Below are 13732 nucleotides of genomic sequence, written 5' to 3' on the forward strand. Positions count from 1 at the left end.
AAATCAACAGTCATGAAGATAAAGACACAAAAGAGCAGAAGTGTAAACACACATACAGCATACTGTAGTCTGTTTAGTCTGTTAGGAGTTTGAACTAAAAATATAAGGTTGGTAAGGATAGGATCTGTCCTCACTGGCAGTTCATAAAAAGCTTCAGAGGCAGGGGACCTGTGTCCCTCAAGTAGCCTGTTTTGAGTGCCTGCTATGACCCACATCCTACCTCCTAATACTGGGCCACTTACATACTGTGACTGAACATGTATCATAAGCTGCAGGAACATCAGAACAGCCCTAAGATATTAATTACATACCTTGAGGTTGCACACAGAATGAAATAGGATCCCTATGGAGTAACTCAGGATGTGAATCTTGATAGCCATTTAAGAGCTTCAGTTCAGAAACACAACAAATATTCAAATAGAAAATAAATAAAATTGAATTTAATAAAACTAGAAGGACTGTATGAGACTAAAACTCCCAGCTCAAAACTAAATGATGTTTGAATAAAATATACACATTAGATTGCTTTAGTTTTTATCTGGCCATTCTTCATACAATATATCAATAAGAGGAAACACAAAAAATAAATTCTGACATCCACATGTTTAATCAAATGCTTTAAAAGTTACCTTTGAAATTGAATACACAAAGAAAAATCTATTTCTTTTTGTGTTAATTTTTTTTAATTATTATTTTATCATCAGAAAACAGATGTTTATTAAAGATAAACATGATTTTACAAGCGTTGAACATATGCTTTTAGTACATATAGCAGAAAGATAATTCACATTTCTTAAGCTTCTTAAGCTACAAATTCACACAAGCTCAGCAGATTTAAACTGAGAAGTGAGCTATTATCTGGGTAGCCTGACAAAATATTTTATTACTGATGAATGTCGTTAATTAGCCAAACCAGGTGAGTCAAATATATCCATAGGTATCATGAGATCATTTAAGATGTTCTGATGCATCAGTCATTCTAGCCAAGCCAACAAGCATTTTTAAATTAAATATCTGCATTCATTTTTTGCAAGAATAATTAAATTAGTTCATGGAATTTCTGAAAATGAACACAATGTTTTGCTACTACTTTACTAGATCATTTTATGTAAAATCTCTTCCTACTCGTGCACCCTAAAAATCATTTTCTAATTTTCTTTCATCATGTTTCTCAGGATAAAAGCAGAGAAAGAAAAGAATATACAGTATGTAGAAGCCATTAAACAGGATAAAACATCCTAACCTCACAGATGACACATTGAACCACTGCAAATTAAATTTTATCCATACAAATTAGCTCGACCAAAACATCCAACCAAGTTGAATTTAATTTTATTTCTAATAGTACAATAAAAAAATCTACAGCACAAACAAACAAAAATAGCACCATATCTCAGTCCATCACCTCATGGGACATGCCAAATAGTAAAAGGCTGAAATAGTATGACTCTTCTGAAAAGGTTTATCTTTTAAAAATCAACATCGCAGCAATGTTTAGCTGTGGACAAGGTATTATGAGAGAGATGAAAGCAAAGTGGAAATAACATTCATTCAAAATCATAACCTCTAGCAAACCTTCATGCATGATGGTGACAGGCTCATTTTTGGGTTTGTTTCACTGTGACATGACTTTGGCACAGTGAAGTAATGAAGTAAACCATGAACTCTATTGTGTTTAAAAGCATTCCTAAATGAAATGTAAGACCACCTGCCACCAGATGAAGCTTGTTTGATTAAAAGTATCAAAGAATAAAACAACAGAGTCACTTAACAGTAACAAACTTACTGTTAAGAGTTATTACTGATGAATGCCAAACCAGGCCAGTCAAACCTATCCACAGGCATCATGGATACAATTTAACCCCTACGTTAGAAGCAATCGTGGAATTAAAGCTGCAGTGTGTAACTATTACAAAGAATATGCTTTTTACATATTTGTTAAAAATGTCACCACATTTCAACAAATATGTAAAAAGCATATAAAATGTTTTATAAAGGTTACACAGTGCAGCTTTGAGTTTTAAAACACTCCCTGCATCTAGAGGTAGAGCCTAATAAACTAGAATGTCATCAAAAATATTTCAGCAAAATTAATTAAAAAGGTGAAACATACATTATTTGCATCTACACAAAATTGTAAAGGAAAGATAAAAAAGGCTTTTTAATGAAGAAATGCTATGGGTTGTTTCTATCATGGACAACATCCAAAAACAGAGTAAGACACAAAACAATCTTTACAGAAGGTGGTTTTAATGAATGCTGTATCTAAAAATTCTAATGGAAAGTTGAGAGGAAGGAAAAAGTGTGGACCCGGAATAGAGACAACCACAGTCTTTATCTGCTTGTGAAGCAAAGCCCTTTAAGGGATTGAACAGAAATTTCTAATGTTTGGGCTAAGGTTAAATATATCATTTCAAGAGTACACTTCAGCACAAGAAGAGTCTGACATGGAGATCTTACTTGTTATTCAACAGAAGAAATACAATTTTGAAATGCAGTTTAAATTGAGGTCCCAGATTCTAGAGAAGGAGTGAAAGGATACAGAATCCAACTTGCCCTTGGATGAGGTTTCCACAGTCAGTGATGATTTTGGATGCAATGTCATGTGTGAGTGCTACAACCATCTAGCATAAAATTTTAGAGCAGCTCATGCTTCCTTCTGCTGACAAGCTTTAATGAGATACTGATTTTATTCTCTAGTAAGACTTGGAATCTGCACACGCTGCTAAAGGGACCAAATACCTGCTTTATTGACCCTACTATATGTGCTAAAATGGCCAGAAAACTTAACTGACCTAGATGCTTCGCTATAGAAAATTATTTGAGTATTGTCAAAAGGAAAATGACAGACACCAGATCCAACAATTCAGATGGCCTAAAAGCCACTATTAAAGCAACCTGAGATTCCCAGACACCTCAGCAGAGGCTGATCACCAGTGCTGTCACCTCTGCACGCTGGTGAGACCCGAGGAGCCTCTGGGGATTTATCTTATGAATATGTAAATATTTTTTATGTCCCACCAACTACAGAGATACAGTAAAGTGCTCTCAATTTTGTTCTGCTTTTCTCCCGGTAACTAAAAGAGAATATGTTGCAACATTTCAAATGTTTCACATGCAGATCCTTTGTCTTTTCCCCTCCATGACTTTTAGACTTATATTATGCAATGATGGGTCAAGTTTTATTTTGAAAGCAGGAAAATAATTTTTACTCTTGAATGACAATGGATACAATTAGAATTAAACTATTATTTCTATTTATGCGTTATATAAGTAAAATGAACATGTAAAAGACTACAAATTATGAAATGGTGCATTTTAATGTTCACACATTTTTAAGTCAAAAATAATAACTTAAATAGGTGAGATCAATTTCTCCATTGGCTCCCTTTTATTAAGATCCAATGGTGACAATGAAAGCTAATATTATATCTACTTTAACAGAGTTAGAAACCTGTCCCTAATTTAAATACCAACAACAATCACATCCTTATATCCAGGTGAAAACTGCCCTCCAGAGTATTAACAATAGACATTGCGATGACAGCACTATGTTGCCATCTGATACCCTTCATCGCCTTCCTGCTGTTGATGGTCTGGGGAGCTTCCACTTATTGTCTAACACTGACACACACACTTGCAGTCACACACAAACACATGCAACATCTGCTGTTTTTAACCCCTGCTGCTTTTATGTGTGAGCATGGCAGGGAGTGCATACAAGAACAAGAACTGACCTGAGAGTGAGATTAACCTTAGATGAAGGGATTCTAACTAATGTAAAAAAAAAAAACTGGTGTTTTCCTTATGAGAAAAAACCCCCAAACAGTTCTATTTAAATAACAGAAACAGCAAGAGGTTTGCATTGGACAAACATTTTAGTGAGTAACTACAAAGGAGTAACATGCTGTGTATTTAAAATAGGGCATTAAAATCATAGGTCCAGCACGGACTAGAATTTGTTTCCAGAATAAACAGAAGCTTTGCGTTGATGCGGAACTTGTGTTGTGAAAACAGAAAAAAAAAACGAAAATATGCGAACATCTTTTTGCAAGACAGCTGAACAGGAGCAGAGACGGCAAACAGCCGCAGAGGGAGTTAGGAGGGAACTCTCCTGGGCCTTTAAGCCAATTATCAGAGCTACATTGATTGAAGCAGCACTTTAAGGCCTCGTCTACACAAGCAGTCCCTTAATACACTGGTCAAGAGAAGAGAGTGTCTCAACCACAAATTATGCAAAGATAGCCATTTCCACCCATTATGGTGTCACAGGGACAAATCCTTTCAAACATGGTCATGTAAATATTATGTCTTTCAAATTGAAAGTTTTCAAATGTTATAATATAAGGGCACTGACCAAGAAAGGGGCTGGTTTATTGATTCCAGAGTGAAAACATGACATATTTGGAACAGATCAAGCACATTTTATGAAATAGTCACTAAAAAGATAATTAGCAGATGTAAAAAAGAGAAATGCATCTTAAGCCTGAAGTAGGCATTGGAGTTACAAATGTGAGTAATGAAGAAGAACCTGATTCAGTAGCTTTTCAACCTGGTGTTTGCACTTACCAAACTTCATTTTTACCCTCCAAATTCAGGTGTAGGACACAGATGGGGACCTAAAGGGATAGTTTTGATTTTGTGTTGTTTTTGTGATCACTAACAGTTTTTAGAGAAGTCAATAAATCATCACAGCAATAAAAAGTTAACAACTAGTTAGACAAAAGCCCATGTTTTAACTGATTTTGCCAATTTAAAACAATTCAAATAATTCCTATGAATGGGTCAGCCGGGCTAACTGTTAGCTTTTCATCGTTGATATGATTTTTTGTTTTCTAGAATCTCAATTAGTCAATTAAAGGCAAAGGAGCCACTAGTAATAATAAACTTAGAGAAAAATCAGACATCTCTTTAAGGCTCAGATGTTGACAGAAGTTGCATGTACGTGACAAACACAAAGATCTGTGACCTGATTTGAACTCAAGACTCAAGACTTCACTTGAAGTTGTGCTCTTAAGACTTGACACTTGACTCATGTAATGGTGAAGGAAGGAAAATCCTAGGTTTATACATTGTTCTATTTTTGAGGTTGTACAAATAAAAGTAATATGTGACATTATAACATTATATTTGAAATAAATACACAGATAAATAAAAAAAAATAATTTAAAATTCTCTAACAGGTATGCATATCATATATTCTCCTGTGAAAATGTCAATTTAATAAGACAAAGGAGTACATGATTGGATGTCAAAACCCGTAGTAATATAGTGTTAATGCTGGACTACACAACATACAGTACATTAAATGAGAGTTATTAAAGACTTACAAGACAAACTGGAAAAGATGACTTGTGAAAATCTTTTGTTTTGCTAACAAAGCTTCATATAACAAAAATAATTTTCCCAGCAAAAAGGCAATGGTTTTCTCTTTAAAACCTGCAGCTTATGTCAAAAAATAAATAAAAAATTAATTTAAATCCACTTTGTACGAACTTTTGATTTACATGAAACCTTGACGGACCTTGGGATGTTACGAAGTATTACACTTTGACAGCTTGGCTTCAATTGGTACTTTCATACAACTTTAAAGGGGATGCTGGCTTATAATGATTTATGAAGAGAACAGGGAGTAAATCAATGTAGTAGAGGCCCTTAGATAATGATTAAGCAAATAGCCACTCCGCTCCAGATCCTGCCTATGGTTAAAGGTGCAGTTAGAAGCACACCATGCTGAATTAGTGTGAATTAACTAAAATGGGGTTAAGGGAAGCTTCAACACCAATCTGTAATCCCTTATTGTGTTTCATGATGATACAAGACTAATTGAATGTTGGCAGATCTTTCAAAACCTCTCTTTTACGACAATTTCTGGTGGCACAAAAACTTCTCTATGAACAGTACATACAACTTTCAGTTTAATACATTTTCATGAATAAAAATCTGGAGTAAAATGAGGCTTAACTCATTTTACTGTAATGAATAAAATCTAAGCAGGGCTATTGAGGACATATTACTCAATTTTTATAAGTGTAAAAAAATCAAATAACAATACTTATTATCTTGGAATAAATACTTTAAATGAAAACATTGCATGCTTCCCTTACCCATCTGCCCATTACACCCCAGCGCACCTTTTGTGTTATTTGTGGTCACTATTCTTGAAGGGAAAAAAGGGATATTCAGTTTTGTAGTTTGCCATTTGAGCTGGAGCATCCTACAAGCTGAACCAAGCTAAATTTCTAACAATATAATTCTTTTTGTCTGTCTGATAAACTCTTGTATACATTATTTTCTCTATGAGAGAATATTGTATCTATATTTACGTTTAAACAACAATACAAATACAAGTGTGTTGCATTTGAAATATATCAGATAGTTAATTCTTCTACTCACTCTAGTAATTTTCCACAGGTCCTTAAAACCTTAGTAATTAAGCTAGGGATGCAGCCACTGATTATGTTAATAATCGCTAGCTATAAATAAAACTGAAACATTCTGCAGATTTTTTACTTACCACTTAAGTTTATATTACACAATATTAGAAATCCAAATAAACAAATAATTCAATGTATAAATAAATATTTTCTTCCTAAAATGTAATAACATAGTATTTCTTCAGTGAATATTTGAACATTTGTAGCAAAGGATGTCTCTGCAGCTAAAAATACTGTAACAAAAATTTGTGAAAAGCTCAACTCTTTCTGCTTGACTTGGAATCAACTTAGTGTAGTGGGGATCAGTTGATTATATTTTTTAATTCACCGATTGTTAACTGCATAGCAAAATGTGCTTAATAGGATTTTTTTTTATATAGAATTTGAAACAGGTGAAACTGAAACTATGCCACTTGAGGAGTTCTGGGTAAAACATATTTACACTATTTCTTGACATCAGTCCTGCATTGAACACCGATAAGTTGAAAAATTAGACAGAATTGTCTGGTACTGTGTGGAATTGGTTGAAATCTTAATTAGCAGACCAGGGCGACTTTGTTTCATTTGGCAATTATTAATCTAATCAAACAAAGGTCTGGCATTCCTCAAGGCTCCATTTTCTGGCCATTTTTTGTACATCCATTTGTTCCCTCTAACTATGTTTTCTTTCAGTGAAACCACATGGATGAACAGTTATGAGGCCCATATCAAGAAGTTAACAAGTCATCATTTCCACCAGCCTAATGCATAAAAGTCAGAAGCTATTTTTTACAGTCACAAAATTATAAGATTAGATATCAGAACTCAACTAGACTAAAACAGCTAAAAAACAAATGAAGAAACCTGCCATTATGGAATCAAATACAATTTTATCATGTAACTAAATCGGCTTACTACTCACTTAAATCATTGTCAGAGTAAACGGTTGTCCACATAAGCTACACAAACACACACACACAAAGTGCATGCTTTTATTTTCTATATTAATTTTTAAATAATGATGATAATAATAATAATCAGGTGCCTGCAGCTCCCCCAAAGTTCTGGATCATATTACACTAGTCACCAGTCTTACACCAGTCTTAGTCTTTGTAATATTATACATTTTAAATACATGTCATATTTATTGAGCAGGTACAACACTTAGACTACTGAGGTTATAGGATAACTGTTCCCTCTTGTGTTCTCAGGTTTGGAACTAATCAAAGCGAGGCATCATTTAGTATCTATGCTCTTAAATTATGGAACAAACTCCCTGAAAGTCTAAGAGGTGCAGAAACCTCTGCCTATAGTTTTAATCAAGACTTAAACGTATTATTTACTTTACCAGATTAACGTGTAGACATATTCTTGTTAATGTTTTTCTTGCTTTGAATAAAATTTTCTTTACATGTATTTTTTTATTTTTTTAGGAAACGCACTGAATTGCCTTGTGTATGACTGTACACACTGGCCTAGACTAAAAGAAAAAAAAATATTTGTGAAATTGAGAAAAATGTTTCTCAACTTAAGTTGTTCAGCTGAATGTAATATGTTAGGTTTTATTTCTGAGGTATTTTATTGGCACAATAATTTAAATATAACAAACATTACCCAAGTCTCTGATTACGGAAAGTGTGGCATTCTTTCTCATGTAACCTGTTTTATATGTTTTGTTTTGTTTTTTACAAAATGGACCTCTAGCAGGTTCCTTGTTGTGATTCATTGAATTAAAAGATGATGGAGTTGCCATTAAAGAGGAGGTTAGAAAGGGGGAGAAAACCCAGATACAAAATGCTGCTACTGCCCAACACAACAGGCTATTCTTTCAGCTCGCGCCACAACACTCCTTACAGCTGAGCCCAGCCGCTATTCTCCTGCTGTTCTCACTGCTCCCTCCTTTCAATATGGGGGAAAAAATGAGGGGGAAAGAGAGGGGTGAAAATGAATAGTGGGCAAGCACATGCAATCTGAAGCATCGTTAGCTAGGAATCTTTGAATTTAACATCTTCAATAGAAAAGACTATTTGTTGGGGAAATCTAAGGCTGAGAAGGAGGAAGAAGAGGGTTACTCAAAGAGATACAAATGTAGGGTAGATGGGGAGGAAAAATAAAGAAAAAGATGCTGCTGCAGGCGTTAACGACAGGGAAAAATGTCCTCCAACAGCAGGCGAGTGTGTCAACACATCAGTGTTTAAATTCAGCCCATCTAACCATCTCTGATGATGAGATCCCTCATCATCACAGAAGCACACAGCAACACATCAAAACATATGAAATCAAAATGCACAATCTGCGTAAGCACTAATTCCAGCCGTCTCTACACCTGAATGTATTTCTGCATCTCTGTATCTGTATATTCTCCCCACCCACATCGCTACCAATCTAATCCCGGAAGCCAGGGCATCACTCCCATGAGAAGAAGCAAAATGTCAGAATTACCTCTAAAACGCCACTGCTTCTGCTCTCTTCCTCTCTGCACGCTAATCCACGGAATATTTCAAAATGACAAATCCGAGCAGGCTGACTCTGGCTTTTCCTTCCCCATCCAAAACCATCCATGGATCATGCAGCTGTCTTTCCACCCGTACAGGCTTCCAGTTTACAGGCTCATTCAGGCTGGTGGTGAGTCGGCAGCTGCCGTTTTTCTTCAAAGCTCCACAAGCAGAGCATATTAGAGGTCCAGCCCAGCTTAGAGGCTAAGCCAATGTGTGCTATTCACACTTCGGTTCCTGTCTGAGGCCAATGGCTGCAGCCTCACAACCCCCTGCATACTCCCGCCCACTGCCTCCCTCCCTTCTACTCTTGTTCTCTTTCCTTCCTCTCCTCTGTCTTTTCCTTCATCTCCTACTTTCTTAGTCATAAATATAGACTCTTGACATTACCTAACACATGGTCTGTTTAGATAAACAATGAGCAGTGTGCAGGTCTTTGCAGTAAAACAAATAAATAAACAAATAAAAACCTCGAGGGGTGAGAGCAGGGTTAAAGAGGGGAGCAAAGGGCATAAAAAAGGGTTTCACACAATAGACATGGGCTGTGCAACAGATGGTAAGAAAAGGACAGTGCAAGACAACACAAGATAGAAATTCCTAGTATTAAGCACAGAAAACTGGTGGTCAATGTCTGGCATTCACCAGAATTTGTTGAAACCAGAGATTCAGAACCCGCTGGATAGTCGAAGGAAGCTTGTAATCAGAAAGTACAGGCCGGTAACTGCAAGGGCATATGATGGTACCCAGACAGTCTCCTTATAAAACCCAAGATTTGTTGCTAGAGAAGCAAGTCACACAATGAAATTTAATTTATTTGTCCTAATTTTCATATTCATCAAACTACCGTAAACAAAGTAAACTACAAGGACATTGCTGAAATTAATCAATACATATGAGTTAGGTGAAACTAAGAATGCTGGACGGTGATTTTTTAAGGCAGATGCAATAAAATCTATACTATAACCGGTTGCTTATACAGGCAAACTATGTAATGACAAGATAGATACCCTAATGATTACTTGGACTATTTGGGGGAAATAGTTCAATTACAAAAAATTGTCAATACTATATTTAACACAGGTCATAATAAATGTAAATATATTTGTATACTATTGAAAAACTAAGTCATACTCCTTGGAGATTTAGATGTAAACTGTTTCATCCAACCTAGTTTGTTTTATTAGAAAAATGAGATAGACATCTCAGGAGCAACTTTGAGATTTGAGATTTTTTTTTAAACTTTTTATTTAATTGAAAAATTGCATTTTGAAAATTACTTGCATCCAGCTCAACAATTAATGCGAAAGGCCTCATTAGCAGTATACCCATTCAACCCTTTTTATAATCACTGACCAGATTTCTGTAAGTTTCTTCTGGTACTATTTAGTATTAGTGATGAGCTCCAACTCATCACTTATATAGGAATTAAATCTTATGGCTTTTCTATTATAGATTTAATTCATTACTGGCTAGGCAGCTCAACTGTGTTTGAGTAATAAAACTTTTGATAAAAATGTTCCTTCAAATTGCAAACTATTCATTTACAATCTGCAATAATGAAAGTATCAATTTAAATTTAAGTTTCACAATATATGACAATTCTGCTCACAATCAAAATTTTAATAAGTACAACACTGACATCTCAAAGACTGCAAAGATGCAATGTTTGGTTATGTCAAAGGCCATGCAAGCAGATTCTGAATGTGAAAAATATATTTGGCCTGTTGGATGGACTTTCACTGCTATCGATTATTACACTTGATGCATATATTAATGACTTTGGTGCTAAAGCTAATAAATAGAACTAAAATGATCATTTTAATCAATATTGTTATTGTAATATTCAATAATAGCATCATAATTATAGATGCTCCTGATATTGTGCAGCCCTATATATCACAGCTTGTCAAAGTGAGAATAGTAGCTCCATTTTGTCCTCACTGTGGGTAATACTATTAACCTTTAAGTCACTAGAAAAATCCCATTGAGATTAAAAATGTCTTTAGCACCAGAATCCTGACCAAAACTGGCAGCAGCACAGAGTTTATAGAATTCTGCCTACAAAACAACCAAAACTACACAGGTAAACTTCTACTCAGATAAACCTGAAAGTACAGATTGACCGATTCTGAAGGCAGGAATTTGGAGACATACTGTACTATAATCTTTCCTTACACTAGACAATGATTATCTTAAATCATCAGTTTTCCAAAACATCCCCAAAATAAGTGTGAAATGGTGCACAGTGAGTCTAAAATAAGACATTTTTATATCTGGAAAAGTTGACTACAACATGATTAAAACTTTTAAATGCAGATTCTCATTGGAACCAACTATAGGTTAGAAATCATCAACATAATCAGGAAGTGCTGTTTTCTTTCTTGGAAAAAAAACAACTGTAAAGTTAATCATAAAGCTGGTTTGCAGATTACCTAAGGTTAGCTTACAAATCTGGAGCATGGGGCGCAACACTTTTAATGTTTCCTTGATATTTTGTTAGCTCTATATGAGTAGATTATGGTTCTCTACTCAAAGCAAAAAATCAAACCGTTCTCCTAAATCAAGCAGAAGTGCCACTGTTACAGTACATTTTATTAGCTCTGGCTTTAGTTTCAGCTTTTAGAGGTCAATGTGGAGCAAAAAAGGCCCCACGAGACAAAGAAAAAAAAAACTATTAATCAACAGGAGTGGGAGTGATTTAAACTCAGACACAGCAGCAACACGAACACAAATGTCTGCAAAGAAAGCTAAAGCATATCTAATGAAGCAGCATCACTTCTAGCTTGGAGGCACTCAGGCTAGCTAAAATACAAGTTAGCTGCTCATCCCTGGCACAGCATAAGCACATCCAAATCATCACAAGACCCTCACACTCAATACTGGACCATAACAGAGGATCTTTGTGCACTCCATGAATGAAAGCACTTAATTTCTTCAACCTCCCAAGGAGGGCCATCATCAGCATCATCATTAACAGGCTAAAATAAAATTAGCTAAAAAAGCTAACAGTAAGAAAATGAACAGGGAGCGGAATTTAGCCCTATTTTAACTGTTTAATCAGTTAAATAGACTCCCTTGCTGTATCTTGAACTCGCATTAGCTCAGGTCTGCTGTGAATATGCAGAAGCTGCAGTCTGATGGTTTTAAGTCGACCTGAGTAACTGGGGAGAGCCTGTCAACCATCTACACATCCTCACTTGAGCATTAACAAGATCAAAGGATGATTATCCCAGAAACGTTTGACGAAGCACAGTGAATAAGGTTGATCTATTACATCAACATTATTGTGAGCCACATTTTGTACGCATAATCACGGTGGGTCGGCATCAAGATTAATTAAGTTGATTTCCAGAAACTGGGGCGAGGGTGCAGTTTTGTCCTAATCTCCAGGTGCACAAGCATAGGAAGAGGTAATGGAGGATTTACCTCCAAATTCCTTTTAAGTGGGATTGGAAGAAGATTGGCAATATCAAAACAACATCAAAGACCACTGCCTCCATGTCTGCCAATTGACAAGCCAACCTCACAGATGATGAAACAAAAAGGACAATTTCTGGTTATAATGGCCTACATATATTCTGTGAATAATTTTAATGGTGGCAGATGATGTTCCTTTGTGTATATATCCACAGACAATTATAGATATTGCTCGACAATCACCCTATTCATAAAACATGAACCTCTCACACACACACACGTAAACACATACAGAGAAAGTCTGCACTTGTCTTCATACACCACTGCTATGTAAAACACTGCTTGAAAGAAACAGAAGCTAAAATGCTTCTGTTTCTTTCACTGTTGACAGAGCAAACTGTGTGTTATTTGGTCACATGAGCAAAAATATGAACTGTGCATGTTTGAAAAGCAGGGGAACAGAAGCTGGGGCCCACTCATCCGTTACTAGAATGAATGGCCATCATTAGCATGAGGCTCCTCAGCAGCACCCTGCAATGCAGCGACACACAATGGCGAGTGCCACGCTTCCCCCTCAGAGAAGCCCTTTTGTTTGGGCAGCATCTGGACCTGACCTCCATGCATTCAAAGCTGATGACCCCCCTCTCATGTCTTCCCTTCTTCTCTCCAATCTTAAAACCTTCCCTGCCTCTGCTTGCTAGCACCTTCTTCCAGCTAAGGAGAGCGGCCATGTCTTGCTTCTTGAAAAGAATGTCTGTGTATTAGTGAAGCTTATACAAAGCCTGCAGGGTGAATCAGAAAAGCAAAAAGGAAAAAGCACCAGGGCTATTGGCCATCTGTCCCTCTGGGTTGGACGTGCCTGCTCCGAGCGTACATGCCCCCCTCACATAATTCCCCCCTCACATAATTCCCATCTCTACTCCCACCATCCCTGATTCCCTAGCCTATATACACAGCGTCAACCACACACACACACACACAAACACTCTTTGCCAATGCATACACCACAGCCTGATGGTGGATGATGGCGAGAGCATCAGAAAGAAGAAAGAGAGAGAGAGAGAAGAATACAATAAGGAGCTGCCACTTGCCTGGATGCTGAAAAGAGCCTGGAGCCGGAAAAAAAAAATCAACCAGTAATCCCTTACTTTGTGTGAGCGGCAAACAGAAATTTGTCTCCCACAATGATTTCCCCGAGATCGGCAATGGAGTGGAAAACAAGGAAGCGAGGGAGTGAAAGACAGCAAGAAAGGGAGGGGAGGATGAGAGAAAGAGAGAGAGAGAGAGAGGGGTGGTGATGAAGAGTAAGAACAGCAGAGGCAGGGAGACAGTGGGAGCAGCTAGAGTGTGACAGAGAGAGACGGAGAAAGGCAGCCGCCACCGCCAAGCCACAGGGATGCTGAC

The 13732-nt window shown here is 36.5% G+C and overlaps 1 protein-coding gene across 15 annotated transcripts in view; it reads right to left on the reverse strand.

The window, feature by feature from the left end:
• Nucleotides 1-13732, reverse strand: part of LOC114138381 (membrane-associated guanylate kinase, WW and PDZ domain-containing protein 1-like) — a 110803-nt gene that overhangs the window by 61244 nt on the left and 35827 nt on the right. The window contains exon 1 of one of the 15 annotated variants that reach the window (XM_028008648.1): nucleotides 8859-9123. The exons of the other annotated variants lie outside the window; for them this stretch is intronic. The gene's annotated coding sequence lies outside the window, so the exon portion shown is untranslated. Of the gene's footprint in view, nucleotides 1-8858; nucleotides 9124-13732 lie in introns of those variants that run through there. 15 annotated transcript variants of the gene reach the window in all.

Source organism: Xiphophorus couchianus, chromosome 1 (genome assembly GCF_001444195.1).
Source record: "Xiphophorus couchianus chromosome 1, X_couchianus-1.0, whole genome shotgun sequence".
NCBI lineage: Eukaryota > Metazoa > Chordata > Actinopteri > Cyprinodontiformes > Poeciliidae > Xiphophorus > Xiphophorus couchianus.